Genomic DNA, 22,414 nt, shown 5'->3' on the forward strand with positions numbered 1-22,414 from the left:
ACACGTACCCACTAAGAACCCTACTCTGTGCTCCTACGCTGTTTCTATGACTACACTCAACATGCTGACTTGCAATGAGTTGTGTGTGTTTGTCTTGACCAAGAGGTCCTTAAAGGCAGGGGCCTTGTCTTCTTCAGCTTTGGGTTCCCCACAGGGAGCATATACTGAATGAATGAACATGGGAAAAAAGTCACCCCTGACTCCCCAGCTCAGAAGAACCCATACCTGGCTGGGAGGCTCAAGTTCCCAAGGTAGGGCTTATGGTCTGTCGGGGGGTGGGGGGCAGCAATCAGACAAATCCTAGTTTGGGGAGAAAATCTGGAAGTGTAAATCACACCCTCTGCCTTTTGGGACTTCCGGTTGATTTGGGAGCCAGTATTCCCATCTCGAACACACACTGCAAGAGTTAGAACACCTTCCATGGAGAAGTCGGGACTTGGCTGGGACTGGAAGAATGAGTTACAATCGTGTTGGTAGAGATGGGAAGAAGTCACCTTGGCAGGGGGAGAGAGGGGGCAAAGGTGGGGGGTGGGGCAGGAACACGGAAGATGGAGAACACGACGATGGGTTCACCAAGCCGCCTGGGGTAGAGTCCAGCCTGGGGATGGAGGATGAGTCCAACTGCAGGGGCCTTCAGTGCCAGCCCCCCGCCCCCACAGTACATGGCAGGATGCCAGGGGCTCGAAGGAGCTCCTGCCATACTCTTCCAGGTGCTGACTGACTGGTGTTAACCCAGGATTAGCGACCTGGATGATGGAATGGATCTTGTGGAAAGAGTCGCATTATTATTTGTAGGAGGAATAATATTAATATATGCTTTGTTCTGTGGAAACTAGTGACCTGAAAGACGTTCATAAGTGGTCTGTGCAGAAAGTGGCTTTGCGACAAAGCTATTTTTGCACCCGGCTCTTGGAGGTTTGTCACGTACACTGGCGGATAAAGGCTCTGAGACGTCCTGAGTCAAGAAACCGGGTTCACTGTGTTTAGGGCAGCCTTCCTCAAACTTGACATGAAACTTTTATTCTTCCTGAATAGCTTCTCGACACCTCCCTCAGGAGCAGAGTTCTGCAGGACACGGTCTGGGAAGGGCGGCTTTACAGTTTACGAAGCACCTTTCCGTTCATTTCCTTATTTGATCCTTGGAACAGGCAGGTATTGTTATCCTGATTTTACAGATGAAGAAAGTGTGGCTCAAAGAGATCTGGTGACTCGACCAGGGTCACCTGACTAGTTAAGAGCAGAGTCAGAGTCAAATCCAGGTCTCTGCATGATGCTGCGTGCGTGAAGCGTCTGGAGAGCTGCGCCCTGCAGAAATGGAAAGACAAGGCAAGGATCGGAGCCCACCAGGAGACATTTAGGCCAGGCTGTTAGGCTACAGAGGAGGCAGGAGAGCTCGCCAGTGGGCACGCGTGGCAGGAGAGGCTGTGGTTGGGGCAAGAGTGGGTGACCTGCTCTGGGTGAGCTTGGCGGGGGAGCATGTTTGCAGATCACCCCAGGCTGAGATCAGAATCAGGTGGACGGCATGGAACAGGGATGAGTGAAGCTTTCAGCACCCATCAGTCCTGCTTGGTGTCTTTTCTCTGGCCTTGAGCCGCATAGCTCAGTAGGTTCCGGAGACCTTGGAGGGGAGGCAGAAGGGAGACAGAGAAAACCCAAAGGATGGAAAGAGAACCTGCAGCTGAAGGACATGCATGTTGCCCTTGAGATGGGGAAGCCAAGAGGTGGCTTAGTCACGTCTACCAGGAGGGCTGGCTCCTAGCCAGGACGACGATCTGTCTCCACCTCCAGTATGTACACCGCAAGAGGAAAGGGAAGGGGGGCCCTGCGAGGACAGGGACTCGCGAGAGGAATACCAAGCCCCACAGTGACATGAGAGGGCCGGCGCTGGAGGGAAGGGGGTCACGATGCCTCTTCTGAACATCTCTGTCCAAGGAGGGATGGATTCACTTGGACGGAGGAAGGGGTTGCCGAGTATGGGCCTGCTGCGCCGGGTAAAATGAGTCTAGAAGGAGAAATGGGGTGGGGAGGAGTGACTTGGGAAGCACTGAGCATCATCCCAGGAGGTGACCAAGAGAGCTCCCCGGTGGGCGGCAGGAGGAGCTGGAAAGCAGCAGAAGGGGTGGTAGAAGAGGGGTGAAGAAGAGAAGCAAGGAAGAGGGTGGGAGGAAAACTCATTTTGTGACATGGCCAAGGGTGGGCCGTGCCTGGGTCTCCAGTACCTACGGAAGCAGGGACCCCTCTTTCCCGGCTCCCCCTCACCGGGCATGCATGAGGGGAGCCTGTGTATAGAGAAGCCGGGGCAAGCTGGAAGTGCTCTGACATGGGCTCTCCCTGTGTACCTACTGCTTGTGCGCTTCTGTCAGTCCTGAGTGGCCACTAGTCATGGAAACTGGTTTCAGTTCCCGAGGTCAGCCGAGCACGGTGGCAGAGCGAGATTCCACAGGATGTCTGAGCATTGTCACCCGCTGTGTACCAGGGATCCAGGGTCAGTCAGCACAACTAGGCATGTCCTTCCCAGAGGATCTCTAGCTCCATTTCATGCTAGTCTGGGGAGCCATTTGGCCCACCTCTTGGCTTTCCAGGGGGTCACAGAATCCTCGGTAGCATGTGAGTGACTGTGCCATTCTTCAAGTGCTCTCTAGAAAAATACACTTGCCTCACCCACCCCCTTATGCAACCTGGCCCTGGCCCTTCCAAATCCTTGGAAGCATTTTAGGTGCATGTCAGTTACTCATCTCCAATTCAAAAGCCAACATCCCCACTACGTGCAATGCCTGTTAACCTTAGACGCTTGAGGAGTTTTCCAAAGCAGGGATCTCTGGGAAACACCACCCCTATTAATAGATGGAGACAGCATGCATGGAGTCTCCAGTTTGAAGAGGACTGGGGATTATAGCCTATAAGACTCATGATTTTACTCTTCGCAAAGCTGCTGCCTTCCTCTCAGCAAGCACAAGACTCAAGTCCAAGTTTCAGATGCGCAAACCCCCAGAGACGCTCCTGTTTACCTAGATCCTTGGTCATCCCATACGCCTCCCCAGAAATCTAAATGTCAGACTCTTAGCCCACACTGTGGAGCCTGAGAGGTGACTCTGGGACCTCTTCAGACCTTATCTCCTCCATGAAGCCCTTACCACATCCTTGTCCCACACTCAGGGGGGCAACTATGGAGTAGGAGAGCGAGCACCAGCTGACCTCTTGTCCTGGGCCTGGCCCTTCCTGATTATATGATACTGTGTGAAGCCACTCTTTGAGACTTAGTCTTTTCATCTGTAAAATGGAAGTAGTAACAGGCACTCCATAGGTTGCTTTGGGGACTCAATGAGATGTCAGATGTTAGGTGCCTTAGTGCAGACCCCAACATAGAATGGGCACCCAATAAATGTGCCCTCCAAGTCTTGGCAACTGTGTGCCATGGGCACGTCACGTACAGCTTGGCCGTTACCCAACACAGTCTGTGTGATCTGCCTGTTGATGCCACATGCCTCGTGAAGGGACTGAGCCTTACGCGTCTCTGTATGCCTCCAAATGCTGAGCTAGTGCAGAGCCAGGGTCTGCCCGAACATCCCAGGGCTTTTTACAGAGACTGAGATTCTTCCAATGGCACCTGACGCTCTTGGGAAAAGCCCCAGGGTCTTATAGTCCTCTACTTCTAAGACCCTTCAGGATCTCATCCCCACCTAGTTGCCCACTTCTTCTGGGCCCTGCTGTGCCATGAGGTTCTCTGGATTCACCGGCTTCCCTCGACTCCAAGCCTTTGCACAGCTAATCCTCGGCCTGGAACCCCCTCTTCCTGTTCCCTCCTTCTGCCCCCACGTCCTCATCACCCAGCTGTTTCTTACCTTGCCCTTCCCAACTGAGATGCCCTTCCTTCAAGCAGCCTTCCTGGCCTTCCATGCCTCTTATGGGTGCATCACCTCTCCTAACTTAGCACAGCACGGATCGCATGTATCCTCCTCCTTTCGACTCATCTGTGAGCTTTGGGGACAAGGACTGGGTTGAACGCACATTCCGTCCCCAGACTAGTGCCTTGCCCCGCACAGTCAGCGCTCAGTAGATATCTGCTGAAAAAGGAGTGAATGTACTTCTCTTGCTGCTACGCTATCTACAGCTAGTAAAGTGCACTGGACTCAGGACCACTGGCGGCTGTGGTTCCAGAGGGGCTCTTCGTCTGGGGGGGGCGCAGGCGACACGGCATGACGGCTGACGTCTGACTCATGAGGGGCCTAGAGCGGGGCAGCCCAGAGAAACACATAGCCTTAGGCCCAGTTCGTGGGGTTTCCTCTCTGAGCAGTGGTCAGCTCAGGGCCCTGGGGTTCCCTGACGGCTGGAAGGAGACAAACACAAACAGGTCCAACCAGGGTTTGGGAAAATTCCATCAAGACAGATGGACTGAGGGGAGTTTATGTCACTACCCCTTTGTGGCTGCTGTTAGAGGAAAAGGACACTCCCATTCCCGCTGGCATCCCTTCAGAGATAAGGTCTGGGAGTTGAGAGGCCTGAGGCCAACTGTGGGGGAAGGGCATGTCTCTGGTATCTGCAATGAGGGGGGAGTGAGGCAGCTTATGGAAATAGTTACAGGTAGCTCCAGAACCTTCTGAGAAACTGCATCTGAGAAGCAGAGCCGCTGGGCCTGCCTTCTAAAGCACCAGAGGCGGCCGAGGGCTTGGGGCTCAGCGGGCTGTGGTAGCGCTTGGACGTCGGCATGGACGTGGGCAGGCGGCCTGAATGCTGGCTTCCTGTCTGGCTGGTGCGCCTCCTTCACTCACTGTACTGAAGTCATAAACATGAGCTTCCAGAGGAGCCAGCGACTTCTGCTTCTGTCTTCATCTGATTACGAGGAGATCAACAGATGGCTTTGTTCTCAAGCACAGAGAAAACTCCCTAATCTCACAGGCTGGGGCGTGGGGCTGGCTTTCATGTGGCCACTTCGCTGGTCCCTGCCGCGCTCTTTACCTCTGCCTGGCATGACAGGACTGTAGGTAGCGGTCACTGTGATCCCCTTGCGACCAGAAGGGGGAGGGTGGGGGAGGGGTAGGCTCTCTCCACACGGTCTCCAAAGGGCCAGCTTTTTTTGTCCAGGTCCCATGTCAGGTTCCAACTCCCTCTGACAGCAGCTTCACCCAGTCTCACCCCCTCCCAGCCCCCACGGCACTTCCTGGGTCCCGCATACGGCCAGCCCTTTCTAATATGTCCTGTGTGTCACAGTCTCCTCTCAGATCCCAGAAGGTACCGACCGCGAAGCAGGGGACACAGCAGAACGTAATATCCATTGGCTTGAATGAATTTCATTCACCGTAACAGTCAAACCCCAAATTCCTCCTAGCTTTGAAATGTCAATAGTCTTGTCTAAGCTCCACTTTGCTCTTTTAAAAGCTTGAAAAGCAAGAATTTAAATAATTAGAATGCTTGCTCATTATCAGTGAACCAAAGCTGCATACACATACGTATATTCATTAGACCACACATTCTAAATAACAGAGTCCACGTGTCTACGTTTATACACGCATGCCTACATGTGAAGTTAGATGAAATAAAGAATGTATAACTGCGTAGTGTCTTGCTTGGCAAAAATGAGGGTTGGAACAGAATTTCAAGCTAATGATCATTTACCTAGAAATTTCTCCAAACATAACCCTCCATCCCTTTCTCCCCCTCTTAATTTTGTTAACCAAGCACTGGTCAGACTTTTGAATCTTCTTTATAGAAATCAGGGCAAGATGTACAGAGTTCACCTGGCACTGGGCGGTCCACAGACCTTTTCTAGCACCTACCCTGCTCTGAGCCCTCGGTGGTTCCCTGCCTTTTTAAAATCTACCTCCTCGTTAGCAAGTAGTGGCCACAGCCGACCTCTCGACTCCTGACTCTGGTCTGAGCAATGCGCATGCCAAGTGCTGTGGCATGACCTTCCACTTGGTGGGAACCCTCAAGTTAAACTGACGCTTAGATCGCATCGATGTATTATCATTTCTCAAGTAGCTGTGATGAATCACTGATGCTTTTAGTGTTCTCAATCCAACAGAACCCCGTTATGGTTGAACCATGTCTCCCCAAAAAGATATGCTGAATTCCTAACCTCTAGTACCTCAGACTGTGACCTTATTTGGACATAAGATCTGTGCAGATGTCATCAAACTGAGATGAAGTCCTGAGGGTGGGCCCTCACCCAATGTGCCTGGTGTCCTTAGACGAAGGGGAAGTTTGACTACAGAGACAGACTTGCACAGAGGGAAGCCCAGTGCAGAGACATAGGGGGCACGCCACTGGGAAAGCGGAGATGCCACCACAAGCAAGGAACGTCTGGAACCACCAGAACCTGATGGGGCAAGGAAGGACCCCCCCACCCCCCACAGCCTTGGTTATGGAGGGAGCATGGCCCTACTGACAGCTTGATTAAAGACTTCTCATCTCCACGACTGTGAGAGAACAGGTGTCTGTTCTAAGGCACCCGGGTGGTGGTACTTTGTCACTGGAGCCCCAGGAAACAAATACAAATGTCAATCTTCTGAAATTGATTCTTTGAATCCAAATGTAATCCTTTACCCTTAACTTCGATTTCTTCTTATTTTGGTACTTATTTCTGGCTTCTGGAGAGCCCCATAAATAACGATTCTGTAATTTACTTCTCTGATCTCAGTCTGTGACCAAGAAAGGAGGGACGATACATAGACCTCGCTTGCCAAGGGTTCTAGAAGAGCATGTCAGTAAAGCTCATGTAAACCGTAAAGTACTATGGGAATATAACGTTAATTCTATCACCCGTCTTCTCTGCTCTATCCTTCGGCTCTGTGTCATCCTAAAACATGACTGCATGCCTCCCGTTACTCCATTAAGACACATATGAAGATGCCGCGTGAGGGAGGCTCAGGCTCGGAGCCCTCTGCCTTCCCCTCTACAGAGCCCTCTTGCAGAGCTGACAGGTCCACCAGCACACTTCGGGGGGGCACTGCTGGTAAATCCACTGTGAACGGACCAGCCATGGTCACTTTTTCCATCTTGTTCAGGAGGAGGATATCAGAGACTTCCGATTAATTTGCTGGAACAAGGACACAAAATGCCTGCCTCATTTCTCTGGTCTGCTGATCTAGAAATGAACGTAACTGGCTCCAAGTGATTACCATTTGCCCCTCAAGCGTCCACAAGCTACCTTCTTATAAAAACTTCCAGATCTCACTCTTACGGCATCTAACTCCAAGTATCCCAAATCCACATTCTCTGCATTTTTGCATACAGGGAGGCTGTTAGCCTATCTCCCGGCATTTGGTATCACCGCTCTATTCCATCAAATCCAAATTACCACGTAGTGGGCGGAGCAGAGTCCTCAGGAAGCCGACCTGTACTTCACCTGAGCCTAGAGCGGGGGCTGCACGCTGGATCACCAGGAGCCTTACGGAACAGTGAGGCTGGCCCCACGTCGGAGACGCAATGCCATTGCTCGGGGACCTGGCCCCGGGCGTGCCCCCGCCCCCCTGGGGAGCTCTATGAAATGTGATTCATTAATGTACCTCCCTTGGATTTCAGTTCACTCTTAGTGGGTTTTGCCCTAATCTTTGTACTTCCAAGAGATTCCCCTTTGGGGAAAAGTTAGAGACAAAATAACAGCCTTGCTTTTTGTCACTGGTTAACACAGTGGTTCTCCGTCCTGTCTATGCATCGCAAACAAAGTGCAGCTGGAAAAGGAAACCTCGTGCACCGTGGGTGGGAACACGCACGGGTGCAGCCACTGTGGAGAACGGTATGGAGCCTCCTCAAGAAGCTAGAAACAGAGCTACCCTACGATCCAGCAATCGCACTATGAGGAATTTACTGAAAGAAGACAAAAACACTAATTCTAAGGGATACGTGCACCCCGATGTTTACAGCAGCGTTATCTACAATGTCCAAGATATGGAAGCAGCCCAAGTATCTATCGACTGACGAATGGATAGGGAAGGGGTGGTGCATATCTATGATGGAATATTAGCCAGACATGAAAAAGAATGCCATCTTGCCATTTGCGACAATGTGGATGGAGCTGCGGAGTATCATGCTAAGTGAAGTAAGTCGGGTCAGAGAAAGACAAAAACCATATGATTTCACTAATATGTGGAATTTCGGAAACAAAACAAACAAGCAAAGGGCAAATAGAGAGAGAGAGATTGAAATCAAGACACAGACTCTTAACGACAGAGAACAAACTGATGGTTACCAGAGGGGAGGTGGGCGTGGGGACGGCGGATGGGGATTAAGGAGCGCGCATGCCATGATGAGCGCCAGTTGAGTAAAATAAAAACTTAAAAAACAAAAACAATAACAATAAAAACCCCAAAGTGCAACCACATGGACACCTGGGCCTTGCCCCACACCTCATGAACTGGACCCTCCAGGGGTGAGGCCCAGACCTCTGTATTTTTTTAAAGCTTCGTAAGTGATTCTGACAAGCAGCCTGGTTGAGTCTCTCTGTGTAAAGGCGCAGGGGATCCCTTTCCTCCTTCGTTTCCTTAGCAGGTTCAAAAGGCCTTTTTGTGGTTTAAAAGCCTATTTAGGGGCCTACGGTTGGGTTGTTCTGGATTTGGCTTCTTCTCAAGTTCACGCTACATACTGGCCTTCCTTCTCAATGTCATGCCCTCCTTTCCTTATTCGATATTAGCCTTTATACTTTGGGACATCCAAGAGCTCACCGGGCACCACACTGGTTTCTCCAGGTGCCACCCCTGAGAGGCAGGGTAGCTCGGCGGGTTAGCGCGTGTGCTCTGTGGCCGCCTGCCTGCATTCCACGCCTGCTTCTGCCCAGCTTTGCAGCGTTGGGCAAATCATGCAGTCTCTCTGTGCCACAGTTTCATCATCTGTGACACGGCGGTGCTAGTAGTCCTCCCCATACACTGGTTATGAGGAATACATGAAAGAATACTTTTAAGTCGAGAGAATAGCACATGGCATAAAATAAAAGTAAATTATTAGCCTCGGCTTTCTCATCAACATTTATCACAAGTAGAACAAACGGCATTGTCTTCGGATGGTCCTTGAGAGAGAGTTCTACTTCATCTCAGTTCACAGAACAGTCACTGTTTCATCGGGGCACCCTGCGTGCTTTCTTGTCCTATGTGCTCCGGAGTCTAGAACGAACAGTCTGCTCTCAAAAGCCAAGAGCCAGATGTGTGACACGACACCCCCCAAAGAACGTTCCTGATTTTTTTTTTCTTCCTGCCCCTGTTTTTCTTTCCTATTTTCCAGGATATTATATTTAGAATACGTACTTTGTATATCCTGGTGGGCCATCTTTAAACTTTCTAGAATAAAGCAAGATTAAAAAAAAAAAAACAAAAAGAAGACACATTTTACGTTTAGTGCTGCTGGTTGTGACATCATAGCTCCTCTGTAATGAGCAGGGTGTGTGGGTGTGCAGGGGGGGCCTGGGGAACATGGGGAGCTACTAGAGAATGGGGCGCAGTGGGCGTCGCATGCCTCACCCGCTGATACTGCCTTCAGGAAGAAGACCCAGGGTTTCCAGGTCTTCTGAATGTCCTCCAGATACATTTTCACATTAAGTCTCCTAATTTTTAAGTGTTGCCAACTAATTCAATTAAAAAAAAAATGGTAGCTTGGCTGAAAGGGTCACACAATCTCCAGTTGGTAACCTCTACTCTAGTAAAGTTGCTTCCATCTTTTACGGGAAAAGAACATCAACACCCATTTGCTTTTTAAGCCCAAGTGATTCACTTCAGGGGATTTAAAAATGGGGAGTCATTTGGTTCCCGGCCGTTCACTGGTCCAAAGGAGAGGGTCATGGGCGCATGGTGGCCTCTGTCGCTGGCCTGCAGAGCTGAGGAGCCACCCAAGCCTCAGGTGGTGGCCTCGAATGCCTCCTTCCCAAAATGTGGTCAACTGCCTTTTGTCTAAACCACTTCTGAGGGAAAGTTGCTTTACTCCTGAGGAAGTCTGTATACATATATTTTTTAAAAGGACCAAGTCCCTCAGAGTACCAGGCATTCTGAATGAACCACCACAGCTGAGTTCTGTCAAATCAGCTGTCTGACGCAATCCAGCAATTTCCACTCTCTCCTTGTCCCCTCATTATTGTTTGCTAGACTATAAAAAATACACATTTTCACAAATTCCGTTTGAAGAGTTACTTTGGAAACGCTTACTAGCTAACACCAACCACCTCCCTCACGCCCAGCAAATACTTCAATGATCCAGGAAATTCAGCCAGTTACAATTTGTTTGTGAAATAGCGGTCCAGAAGGGGTCCACAGACCTGGCTCTCTGGAGGTCCATTACAGGGAAGGGCGAGTATCCCTACTACGAAGTTGTTACCAAACTTCGTACACTTGTTACGATGCTTTTTAAACAAAACTTCATAGCAACTACCCGAAAGTTGGGGTCATTTGGAAGGCAGTGCCAACGAGAACCCCCCAGAACTTTGAAAGTAGAACCCAAGACACAACTACCCGGCATCCCCTGCTTAACATGGTCAAGTGGGGAAACTTGTCAAGGTGGTTTTCAAAGTTGCTCTACCTCTAAATTCTACAGCTTGATTACTTTTTAGAATTTTTAAAATTTAAATTTAATTAATTAACATACAATGTATTATTGGTTTCAGAGGAAGAGGTCAGTGACTCATCAGTCTTATATAACACCCAGTGCTCACTACATCACGTGCCCTCCTTCATGTCCATCACCCAGTTACAGCTCAATTAGTTTAAGTGAAGTATTTCAAGCAAGCCTCTTGCCCTGGGTTCTTACTCCCAAAGCAGGAGTGGCAAGTTTGTTCCGAAGGGCCATATAGTAAATATTTAGATTTTGAGGTCCCTAGGGTCTCTGTTACCAGCACTCCACTCTGGTTCAGTGGCTCAAAAGCAGCTTTGGACAAGATACAATTGCACCAATATGGCTGTGTTCCAGTAAAACTTTATGCATGCACACTGACACTTGAACTTCATAAAATGTTCATGTGCCATGAAATGTTCTTCTTCAACCATATGAAGAACAATGTAAAAACCATTCTTACTTAGTTCAAGGGCTGTACAGAAAGAGGCAGTGGGCTGGATTTTGCCTGTTGGCCAGTTCACCAAGCCCTCCATGAGGGAACAGACTTCAGGGCCTCCGTGAACCTCATAAAATACAGTACAGGCTGCTGTGCATATGGAAACATTTTCCTGGAGTTTACTGTATCAGATTCTTGAAGGGCTTGGATTCTTGACTGCTAAGAACCACAGATTTCCAAGCTTCCCCTTGTACAAAGCCTGGGTCTCTCCAAGGCATGATAACTCCAAGGAATCCACATGGGAAGGAAGCCCTGAGAGGCATTCTCAGGACCTGAAATGTCCCCTTTGGCTTCAGTTCCTTGCACCATGGGGGTCCCCAGCACAGGATGTCCCCACTGGCATATTCAGCGCTCGGCGGGAAGGCTGAAGTGACCCTATGAAAATGAGTGCGAGAAGTCCCCTGGACTCAGACTATGTACCTGAAACTCTTTCCAAGAAGGTTCTTTTAAGACCAGGTGAAGCCATCTGTATCAAAGCTTTACCTCCACAGACAGCATTTCTTTACTCCTTTTAGGGAAGGGAGTGTTTCTGTGCAGCTCTGAAGGGTGGGTGCTTCTATCGGGGCAAACCCTCCCAGCCCGACACCCTCCCGGCCTGCCGAGCTCCACACGTATGCACCCCTTTGGCTGTGACTATTCGACTCGCAAATTGGGTCACAAATGCATACTGCATACATCGCAGCCAAGAGTCCTTTTGTGCTCAGGCTAAGTCCTCATCATCAGCGTGGTGCCCACGGGTGCTCGAGGACACTCAGTGTGGAGGTTATAAACGGCCTGGAGGTGCCTCCCAGCGCCCCGTGACTCTTGGCTCCCCAGGGAGGCAGGCAGCAGCCTCTTGCACGAGCAGTGCCTGGCTCAGGACTGAACTTGCCAGCTTCCGGTTAACTACATGGGCCCTGCCGAGTCCTCCGAGGACCGCAAGGCTCAAGAGCTCTGCTCGGACGGTGAGCCCGCCACCCTCTCAGACCAGAGATCAGAGTAAAGGGGGCCCATTCCCCCTCGAATGCTGTAAAGGACTTCTGAAACTGTTCCTGAGGCCACAAGGCCTCCATGCTGCTACTAAAGAGAGGGTTGGGTGCTACTACGTGGGGGAAGGAAACACCCCTTCCAGGGGAACTATCCTTAACCTAGGCTGGACCCCTCATACACCTGGGCTGCCCCGGGGCCTCTTTCCCGGGACTTCTCAGAATTAGGGCTAACTCAGGACGCACCGGGCGTCTGTCTTGTATTCCTAGCATTGGCGCAGTGCTTGGCACACCATGCCACGGCTCCCACTAGAGAGATCATCGAACAGCGAGCCCAAGGCACAGCCAGGACTGAATTCAGGGGTTCTGGCCTCCAGGCCCACGTCCCAGACATGTGCCATCCTGCCTCCTGCTGCATCAGTGTGTTTGTGGGTGCAAAGGGCTGCGGCCTGAAGCCCAGCACAGGCACCCAGTTCAGCGGCTTTCACCAATAGCCCTGTTCTGTTACCAACCAAGTAACCAACCAACCAGCCACCACCTGCATTCTTCCCTGTATCCCTCACAGTCCACGAGATCACCATCCCCACTATACTTTCTGGGGTCACTTTTTAGACATTAGAAGTGAAGAGGGGCAGAGCCCTTCGAAATGTTTCATTATGCCCAGTAAGAAATACATTTTGTATATAAGCCAGCACACGTGCTTTCATCCCACCAGCCCCAGAAAAGGTTCAGCAAGCTAGACTTCACCTGCACTGCGTTCTGTGCTCTAGCCGGATCTTTCTCCTTGTTCTGTTCCGTTCTGTTCCACCTGACCCGACCTGACCCCACCCTACCCCATCCTGTTCTTCGTTAATTTTTTTTTCTTCACCTGACTCATTACATGGATTTTTACAACCCACCGCTGGGGAGACCCTGAAGTAGGGTAACGGGGCGCCCAGAATGGGGGCGAGGTACTGACGACGCATAGGAAGCGCAGTGTGGATATCCAGGAATGAACAGCCGTAGGAGACAGCGCCGTGCGTGCCGTGGCTCGCCCGAGGCCTGAGCGCCCGAGCTCTGCAGCGAGCCGGCCCCACGCGGCGGGACGTGCAGCAGCAGGACTGCGCCTCCAGCGCAAAGCAGGCAGGCCCACAGCGGCAAAGCTGGCCCCACTCCGCTTCTCACCACGGGGCCCCTTCTCACAGAGCATCTGCTTCTCAAAGCAGGGTCACTGCTGACAGCTGTTGGGTTTAGCCAATCCGAGGGATACCTTTTGGGTGCCCAAAGAATCTATCCTATCTGGTCCTGGCATGAGCCCTGTTCCTCCACTTACCAATCCCACCACCCCTCCTTATTTATGAGAATGTTCGAGATAGAAATCAGTTCTCTTGGCCGGGATTTATTATTGCTCTGCCTGCTGGCTTTGAAACAGGGACTGTAAACACTCTAATACATGCCTCTCAAGTCAAGATGAGGTCACCCACCTCTCTTACCATTCAACAATTTCAGGTTTCCTAATGCAGGATCTTATCACCCCAAATTCCCAGGCATGAACGGGAATAGCTCTTGGGCCATAAAAGGTGAGAAAAGAATGTGGAGTTGGAGCTAAGAGAGACATATTCTCTGGAAAAACACAGTAGGTCGACAGAATTCATTCATTCATTCACCCCACGCATATACACTGAATACCTCCCCTGTGCCAGGAGTTATGCTGAGGATACAGCTATGCACGAAACAGACAAAAATCCCTCCCCTAACAAATTAGCCAGTGCTAATTGTTGGTGTTGGGTGATGGACACATAGGGATTCTCTCTACTTCTGTACGTGTTTGAAATTTTCCACGGGAAAAGGTTAAAACTATAATTCTCAAAGCTCAAACACATGATGCTGAGTGAAAGACGGCAGACACAGAAGAGCCCATACTACATGGCTCCATCTGCGCATGAAACTCCAGAAAAGCCAAATCTACTCTCTGGTGACAGAAAGCAGATCAGGGACTGCCTGGGGCAAAGGGCACCTGGGAACTGTCTGGGGTAGAGATGTTCTATATATTCACCATGCTGGCGGCAACATGGGTCACCTATTTGTGGAAATGCACCCAAATGCACGCTTTACATGGTAAATTGTAGTCTATGTAAATTTTATTACAATGAAGTTGATTTATTCCAGCCCTCATGCGACTGGAAGACATTTTAGGTAGATTACAGAAGTCCTTCATGTTACCAGAAGGGAGCAGAGAAATTCCGTGACTTGCCCCGAGTCTCACAGATACAAATATCGGGGACCAGCAGCCAGTCCTGCCCAGCTCACTGCCTCTGGTAAACAGTGGGGGCTCAATTCTGGAATCTCACGTTTTGAGGGGACTGTATCCTGAATCATTTAGTGAAACACCCACATCCCAGGTGCCCAGGTACCTGTAGCCTGAATCTGCCCTGTCCACCCACAGGGGGATGACCAGTCCTGTGGTTTCCAAATACCAGCTGAGATGCCGGGAGGAGGGGGGGAGGAGGGAGTCTGGCCGAAGACCCAAGTCAAGGTCTGCTTTATTTCCCGAGTCCTCACAGATGATAAGCCCCACCACAGGCTTATCTTCCCATCTCCCTACTTCAGGCAAGTATCGTGATCTCACTGCCCCAGCCTTTCTCGACCTTCTTCCACAGCTAGCAGGGCTCGCACACCTGAAACATTCCACTGACATTCAAGCTCTGAGCTCTAAGAAACCCCCTTTGGGGGTGGAGGAGGTCCCAGAAAGAAGCCAGAATCACACGGAGGGTCGGAGTGCTGAAGGCCTCCTCACTCTGAAAAGACTGACGTGGATGTGGAACCATACTGATATGCCACATCCCTAATGTGTGTCTGTCAAATTCCAGAATTCTAGAATAATGTGTGAGTGTCAAGTTTAGGCCAAATCCAATTCCATTACCATCCGCTACCCCAGCACAAACAGTGGGGGAGTAAACAGGGCACCAATTTCCCTGAGGCCGAGCTGGGTTTCGAAGAGCTTCTTTTCTCCATGACAGCTAGCTGGGCCCCTGGGGATTCAAGGTCCTGGACTTGGACACTGGTGTGGGTGGGGAACACTGTTCATTTGCACGGTTTCCCTTGGTGACTGTACCCTTCAAGGAGTAAATGCTGTCTGGAGGCCTGGAGGCCTGAGCCCCTCCACGGGGAAGGTTTGAGGTTCTCTCCCCTTTTACTTCAATGCCCAGTATCCAGCCTCTGACCACTGGCCCTCCACTCTGGGCCGTCAGACCACCCGTTACCCTCCTCTGCAAGAGAGGGGCAGGAGGGCACTGCTCATGCAGCCACGTGGCCCTGCCTGGGAAGGGCCTTCTATGAGACTGCAGGTGGGAAGTGGCTTCCGCGGCCCACAGAGGCCCTGCCCGCTGGCTGTCTGCGGGGCCCTCTTTTTTGCACACCATCTCTCCTCCCTGTCCTCTAACCTCAAGGGGCAAACCCCAAAACTCCCTCCGCAAGTCAAGTCCTGGATTTGACACTATGCTTGTCTTCCCCCAAGGACCTCATGTTAGAGACTGCTCCTGCTCTCCGAACTCCTAAAGATGGTAATTAAGGTGATGGTGGGCATTCTTTTTCTCCTATGTCAACCAACCTTCCCCTCTGTGGCTTCACAGATGGCACAAGATACATGCTCACCAAATTCCTGCTGAAAATTGCAGATTTGAAGCCTGCCTTTCCCTCCCTTCCCCCCATGCCTCTTCCCTGGTGGCAGCTGTCTTTCCCTAATGGCTTTCTCAGCCAAGATCCAGCTCCTCTGGAGAACCTTCTCCCCTCTAGTCAGACATAGCCCTGTAGGTCCCACGCTCCCGGTAGTCTGTGTGTTACCTCCAGAGCTAGTGGAACGGTGACGAGATTAAATTCAATATAGGCTAGTGGGATGAACCCATGAAGGCAAATCCCAACCTAACAGCTGTAGAGTCATAAACCAAAACTTGGGAGCTTATAGAAATGCCCAACCCGGGGCCCAGCCCAGGGCTCGAATTCCTCCCCTGGGGTGATGCGTGGGGGCACCAAAGTGATGTGCAGCTCAAGGGCCAGGAATGCTCTTGCAAACACAATTCTGGGACTGAGAGATCCCTCAGTCCGAAGATGCCCCGCCAAGGCTGTTTAGCTTAGAAATCCTTGGGAAAGTGCTGTGCTCACAGGGCCACGGCCACGGGGTCTTGAAAGACTGCCACCGCTTTAGGGCTGCGTGGCACGGCTGTGTGGGCAGCAACCCCGCTGAGAAAGAAGGCAGGGGGAGTAAAGGTGCTGGCCGGCTCACACAGTCAAAGGCGGCCAGACCCTGTGGGGAAACTCGGGATTCCCCAAAGGGCATTAGAATGGCTGGGGTGAGTCTCTGCCTTGCCCTAGCTCCTGGCTCTCTGTTCTCCACCCCCATCCCAGACCAGGGGCAGGGCCAGAATTAAACCCCAGAAGCTCTCTGCCAGGCCTCAGATGCCCTTCTGCTCTGCGATGGCAGCTTCCCTGACCACATGGTGTCATCCCTCACGTGAACCCCTGGCCTCTCCGGGCACGGTGCCAGGTCCGGCCCGCTTGGCTTAGACCCCCAGGGTCTCCAGTACTATCAGCTCAGCACTGTCCCGGCACTTGCTGCATCCCAAGGACTGTGCTGATCACGTCACACAATTTGCTTTGCACTCCTCCTTGCCCTTCAGCCTAGAGGACAGTACTATCCCCAAGCTCTGGGTCAGCGGCCTGAGGCTCAGAGAGATGAGACGACTCTCCCAAGATCCTGCAGCCCCAACGGGGACCTGGCTACACCTGATTAAACAGCCTGGCCCTCACACACCGCACCACCTCCCGCGAGCCTTAGCTCTTGGTTCCTGGGATGGGAGGGAGAAGGGGGGCTTGATCAGGCTGGTTGGGGGTGCTGAAAAACTCCCAGACATCCACAGCTTTGTCAAATCCTGTGCATAATTTTATGAGTGGCTATTTTTAATCCCCACGTTATGGATAAGGAGCTGGAGCTCAAGGAGGCCAGAGGTCTGGGGGTGAATTCCCGGGCTTCCATGGCTATCCTGCAACAGCACTTTCATTTTAACCCAAGCCTCTCCGCGGTCAGAGCTGGCACTGGTGCACTGTGCCATGTCGCTACCTGGGCAACGGCCAGAAACAGGTTCCTGGACATTTCCCATGCCCTCCGGGCCCGGACCAGTGTCCTGGCTCTTTGTGGGACCTTGCAGCTTCTTGGAAGCTAAGGCCTGGCACTCTGGCACGGACACAGTCCAGGGGGATGTCCTAACTGCCGTCTGTAGGAACTGCCCGGGCCCCGCTCCTGCTCTGCTGGGTGGAGGAGGACAGACTTTAACGGGCACCCGGAGCTCTCTTTTCATGGTGCACACTATCAGGTGGTCCCTTGGACAGGGGGGCGAGCTTTAGGGGAAGGGGTTGCCTGTTCGGCAGGGCTCCTCCCTCAGGCTGCGAAGTTGGTGAGGTTGTGAGGTTCTCAAGCCCACTTCCCAGTTTTCTCTCAGCACAGCCCGCTCATGCAGGAGCATGCAGGAAGGGCCTCCCTTGAGGGTCCCGTCATGCAGTGTGGATGGCTGGATGGAAACGGATCATGAGGTTGGAAGGGCCTCCATGTCACCGGGCCTGAGGGCTCACCTACCTGGACAGACTCCCCATTCTGGAGGCCTTACCTTAAAGAGGGACATTCACACTGAAGCAAACTTGAAAAGAGAGAACACGTACACAAAGAGAAGTTTACTTGGCCGGCATTTCCCTCATTGCCCTTGGCTTTCACTGAGGAGAGCTAGGTTTCTGGGGAGGCAGAGTGCTCCCCCTTCTGCTGGCTGCCCCCAATTCCAGCGCTGGGGCCCTGGCAGCCATCATCTCAGAGCCTAATGCTTTTTGGGCAAAGGAGGAACACACAGGAGAGAAGCCCGGAGTGGGAAAATACCTCCAAGACCCGCACAGTCAGATGATGCCGTCTGACCGCACCCAACATGTCGCTTCTGCCCGCTACAGTCCCCTGAGAAGGCAAGCCCACCAGTAACGCAAAAGCAGACCGTGCCACTTTACTGGCCGCTGGGTGATGCCGCCACCTTGGCACGAAATCCCCAGCGGGACCGGTGAATGATTCTACGCTTGGAGATTTTTCCCAGCATCAGAGGCCTGGGCTCCCACCTCACTGGCTTCTCCATTCCCCACACCTGCCCGCTGCTGGGGGGCCTGCTGCCTGCCCTGTGGGCCGCTGCTCTGAAGCAGGCCACCTCCAGAGATGGATGTGAGGACACGATGGCACAGAGTGTTTGGTCTGGCGTCGATGGCACATCGCTTGTGCAAAGTCTGAATCCGTGGGTGGCAAGAGGGCGGACAGGAGGAGCATAAAAGGGAAGGGGAGGGAGGGAGAGTATACAAGAAGGCTGGCGGGATGAACGACAGGGAATCTCCACACTGAAGCAGGGGCCACTGCAAAATGCCCTGGGGTGCGGGTGAGTGCAGAGGGACGTAAACCTGACGGCAGGCAACCCCGTCGGCCTAATGACAGCGGTGAGTCAGGGCAGGGGCTAGACGGGGAGGCTCAGGCGCCAGGGAGCAGAAGTCTCGGCTTAGCAAACATCTCAAGAAGGTAAAGGCCTGGAGGGGACAGCAGCCACCCAAGGTATGCCAGGGAACCGGACCAGAGGCCAGAGGCCAGAGGCTAACTACAAATCTGCACAATCTCATTGCTGAGATCTTCAGAGGGGCGAGGCTTCCCGCAGAGAGGACGGAAACCAGGCCCGGGAACTTGCCGTATATGGTCAGCCCCTGTGGAGCCAGCCTGCGCAGCGTGCGCGTGGGCTTTCCCTCCCACCGTGCCACGGGAGTGGGAAGAGTCAGGAGCTCCAGAAAACAATACCACGATGTCTTGGCTCTTCTTAAGCCCTGGGCTAGAGGACATGACTTCACCCAGCCTCACCTCCAGCGCCTCCCACCAGACAAAACCAACTTCCTCCTACCAGACAGGCAGGACCCTGCCCAAGGTCCTTGGATTCAGTATGTCCAGCTAATTCAGCGGGGTAGTCGCTCTCCAGCTGTTTTCTGGGGGTGCTGGCATTTTGGTGTGATGTCAACAGGACATTGGGTAGGGAGCAAATGGAGCTAGCCCCAGACAAAGGAGCCCCAGAGTTCCCTCAGGGCCCCAGGTCGTTGACTGAATGCCCTGGCGGTTTTGGCATGAGGAGATTGCAGGGGGTGGGGGATGGGTCTGGGCATCTGGTTCCACTGCCTTCTGAAGCACTCCCCCGCATCTTCTAGAGGCCACCACCGAATTGTAAGGCTGGTGATGTTGCTCACATACTTGTCCTCTCCTTTCTCAAGGAGTCTGTCCCTAAGACCCAAGAACCTCACCCCGTCCCTGGAGGCTTACAACCCACTATCCTGTCCACGTCTTCCCAATGCCAGGCTCCAAACCCACTTTCCTTCCTCCCTCTGTCAAAACCTTTCCTTCCCAGCTCTCCTCAAAAGGAAGCGGATGTGCCCTGAAGCTACGGGACACCTTCAGCCTGAGGACAGCCTGTCTTGTGATGGAACCCCTGCCCTGTAAACACACTTCAGCCCCCCACATCTCTCCAGGGACCTCTCGTGGGTGGGGTCTGTTCTGCCTGTGGGTACCTGGCCCTGCGTACGAAGCCCAGCCTTCCCCACTGCTGGCAGCTGAGCCAGCGGGTACTCATACCCCCAGGGTTAATCCTGAGTTAGTAAGAGGTGGGTGGTGGTTTATAAAAACATTGTGTGGGTTCCACATGGGCCCGGTGAGGCTTTCGCTATGTTTGTCACTGTGGCGGGCTTTAATTCAACTTAAGATTCGTTTCTGCTGTATACAAGCCCACGGAGGACTCAGGTGGTGCCTTCAAGATTCTTCAGAAAAGAGCTTTCAGCTTAGGGACACACTCGGGACACCTCTCCAACCTGCTAATGAGATGTAGACTGTTCTTTTCTTTCCCATTTTGATACTTCTCCAGAGAGAAGTCTCTAGAATATAAACGCAGTCAGATACTTAAATGACTTGAACACATCTTTAAAGACCTGTAGCTGGAACTCTGTGAGGATCAACAGTATTCGGCTCGAAACGTGACCAGAAACATCTCTTGCGCGACCTAAGTTTCCTTTCTCAGCCTTCCTTCAGATGTTCTCTCTCTTCCGAACGGAATTCAAACCAGCCGGATAAATGCCCTTCCCCCAACCCCCAACCGTGTCCAGGGGAACTCTGGAGGGCTGTGAGGGGGAGGAGGAGCTTGGACAGAAGGTGACGTGCGAAGCAAGGATGGAATCAGTCTTTGGGAACGCAGACTCCAGTGTACTTCGCTGGGAGCTCCCGGACGGCCCCTGTCCTTACTCTTTGCCATCCTCCCAGGGGACGCTCGTGGCCCAGGAAGCCTATTTGAGCCCCTGAACAAAGCAAGCAAGCAGAGTCCTGCCCCCTGGTCCCCAGTTGGGGGCTCATGAGACGCCCAAGGGAGGGAAGCATGGGTCCTGTGTGGCTTTGGGTGGAGACAAAGTCCCACCTGACCGCCAGGTGAGCTTGACCCCCTCATGCAGGGATGCGCTTCTGCCCGGTCCCGGGGACCCTCTCCCGCTCTGGCCCACAGGAGCACCCGCACTCCCAGCCAGCCACCCCTGCCTGTCTGAGCAGCTGAGGCCTGCCCACCTCCAGTGGGCTGGGTCATGGGCTGGCCTCCTGAGTCCCTCTTCTCTCTTTACCCCTTCCTCCGGGTCTGGTTCCTTCTTCAACCCGCAGGCCCACAGAAACCTCACACCTGTTCTTCACGCCCTTCCCTCACTCTGGGGGAAGACAGCTACAGCTCAGAGGGTTACTTCTCTTGGGTTTGCCCTTTCATTGGCTCAGAGTTCAGACAGAGGGTGGAAGCCCTGCGAGGAATCCCTGGTATTGCTAGGCCTTGGGGAAGGGCTTCTGGAAACGGGAGCTTCGTGGGGCCTCCAAAATCTCAGAGCACGCTCGCCCACTGGATTTGAGCACTGTTCTGCCGTCTGTTCCCCCAAAGGAGACTCTTCTCCATGAATCCACACTTGAAAACTTCTCTGGGTCTTTGATCGTCAAGATCTTTCCTAATTCCCTGCTTTCCTGCGGCTTCTCGGGATAGGCTCCTGTGCCTGCCTCTGCCGCACCCCAGGCCTGCTCTTCCCTTCGCACCCCCTGCTGACAGTCCCCCGGGCTTGCCCTGTGCCCTGGCCCCACACCCCCAGGAGGGGCTACCCCTCTGCAAGCCTAGCTTTGATCTGGGGGAGTCATTCTGCAGACCTCCACTGGCTGGTCGGTCCCATTGGTCAGGCCTGGATCGCTCAGTGCTACTTCCCACTTTGCTCTGGGTTGATTACCGTAGACCAAACCCACACTAACATTGTACCCTCAGATCTGAGTCTTTTGTTTTCCCCTCCTTCTCCACTTGACCTCTGGTTTCCTACTTCCCCTCACTTTTTTTGGGACACAGTTAAACTTGTCCTTGCAGACCACTCACAGAGCCCCTCTGGGTGTGTGGGGGGGGTGGGGGCAGCCACTGAGCAGGCTGGCATGTGCAGCTGCCTTGCCCAGAGCCCCAGCAGGCCCCAGAGCCAAGGTGGGGACAGATGGGCAGGGGTGGAGGTAATGTTACCAAAGAGAGAAGGTGAGCCTAAATCTAGCCTGTGGCACGCTGTGTGCCGGCCAGCAAAACTCATCAAAACCAAAGGAGGAAGCACAGGAGGAGCGGTGACCCGACCGAGCGTCCGGGGCCAGTCAGCCTTCCACGTTCTAGTCTGGCCGAGGCGTGCACCACGCCTTCAGCTCAGAGTTGCCTCCTAACTTGGGACATTTCTGAGAATCCCAGCACTATCCGTAATAGCTCCCCAGAAAACCTCCTGGAATAGAATGGAATTCCTCCCGGATGACTCACAAAGCACAGGAGGGTCTTTCCTGTACTTGTAAGTGGGGGAGGAGGGGCCGCGGGGTGGCTGAGGGTTGACTGGATGACTTCTTCGGGTTTTCCCCGCCCGGGACCCCAGCCCCACCGCTCTGGGGCTCCTACCCTGCCATTTCCTCATGTTACAGATTCCCGGTGCTCCCAGTGAACTAGCCAGCTGGCCATCCCAATTTTCAGTCTGAATGACTGCCTCATCGGGCGACACGCCAACAGACTTCAGATGCGCCCCCTGCACAGGCATGCACACACACTGTAAGGACGGCACTGCCGGCCCTCTCCCCTCCAGCAGAAGGTCACCGCCGGGACACAGCCTCCACTCTCTGATCCCTCTTTCCAGCCGCCGAGCTCCAATACCCAGTGCGGCTGCCCCTGGGACAGGCATCACCGCCGCGGGCCTGAGAAGCTGCACGGAGGCGTGTGCTGGGGCTGGCGAGGGCTCGGCAGGGACGGCGCGGGAGAGCAGGTGCGGGAGCTCTCCACAGACAGCCTCTCACAGGCTCGGCCCCTAGACTTGGCGCAGC

At 53.0% G+C, this 22,414-nt stretch overlaps 1 protein-coding gene across 1 annotated transcript in view; it reads right to left on the reverse strand.

Annotated features, from left to right (window-relative positions):
• Positions 1–22,414, reverse strand: part of PRKCE (protein kinase C epsilon) — a 512,271-nt gene that overhangs the window by 3,762 nt on the left and 486,095 nt on the right. The window lies entirely within an intron of this gene.

Source organism: Ursus maritimus, unplaced genomic scaffold (assembly GCF_017311325.1).
Source record: "Ursus maritimus isolate PB19 unplaced genomic scaffold, ASM1731132v1 scaffold_6, whole genome shotgun sequence".
NCBI classification, from domain to species: Eukaryota; Metazoa; Chordata; class Mammalia; order Carnivora; family Ursidae; genus Ursus; species Ursus maritimus.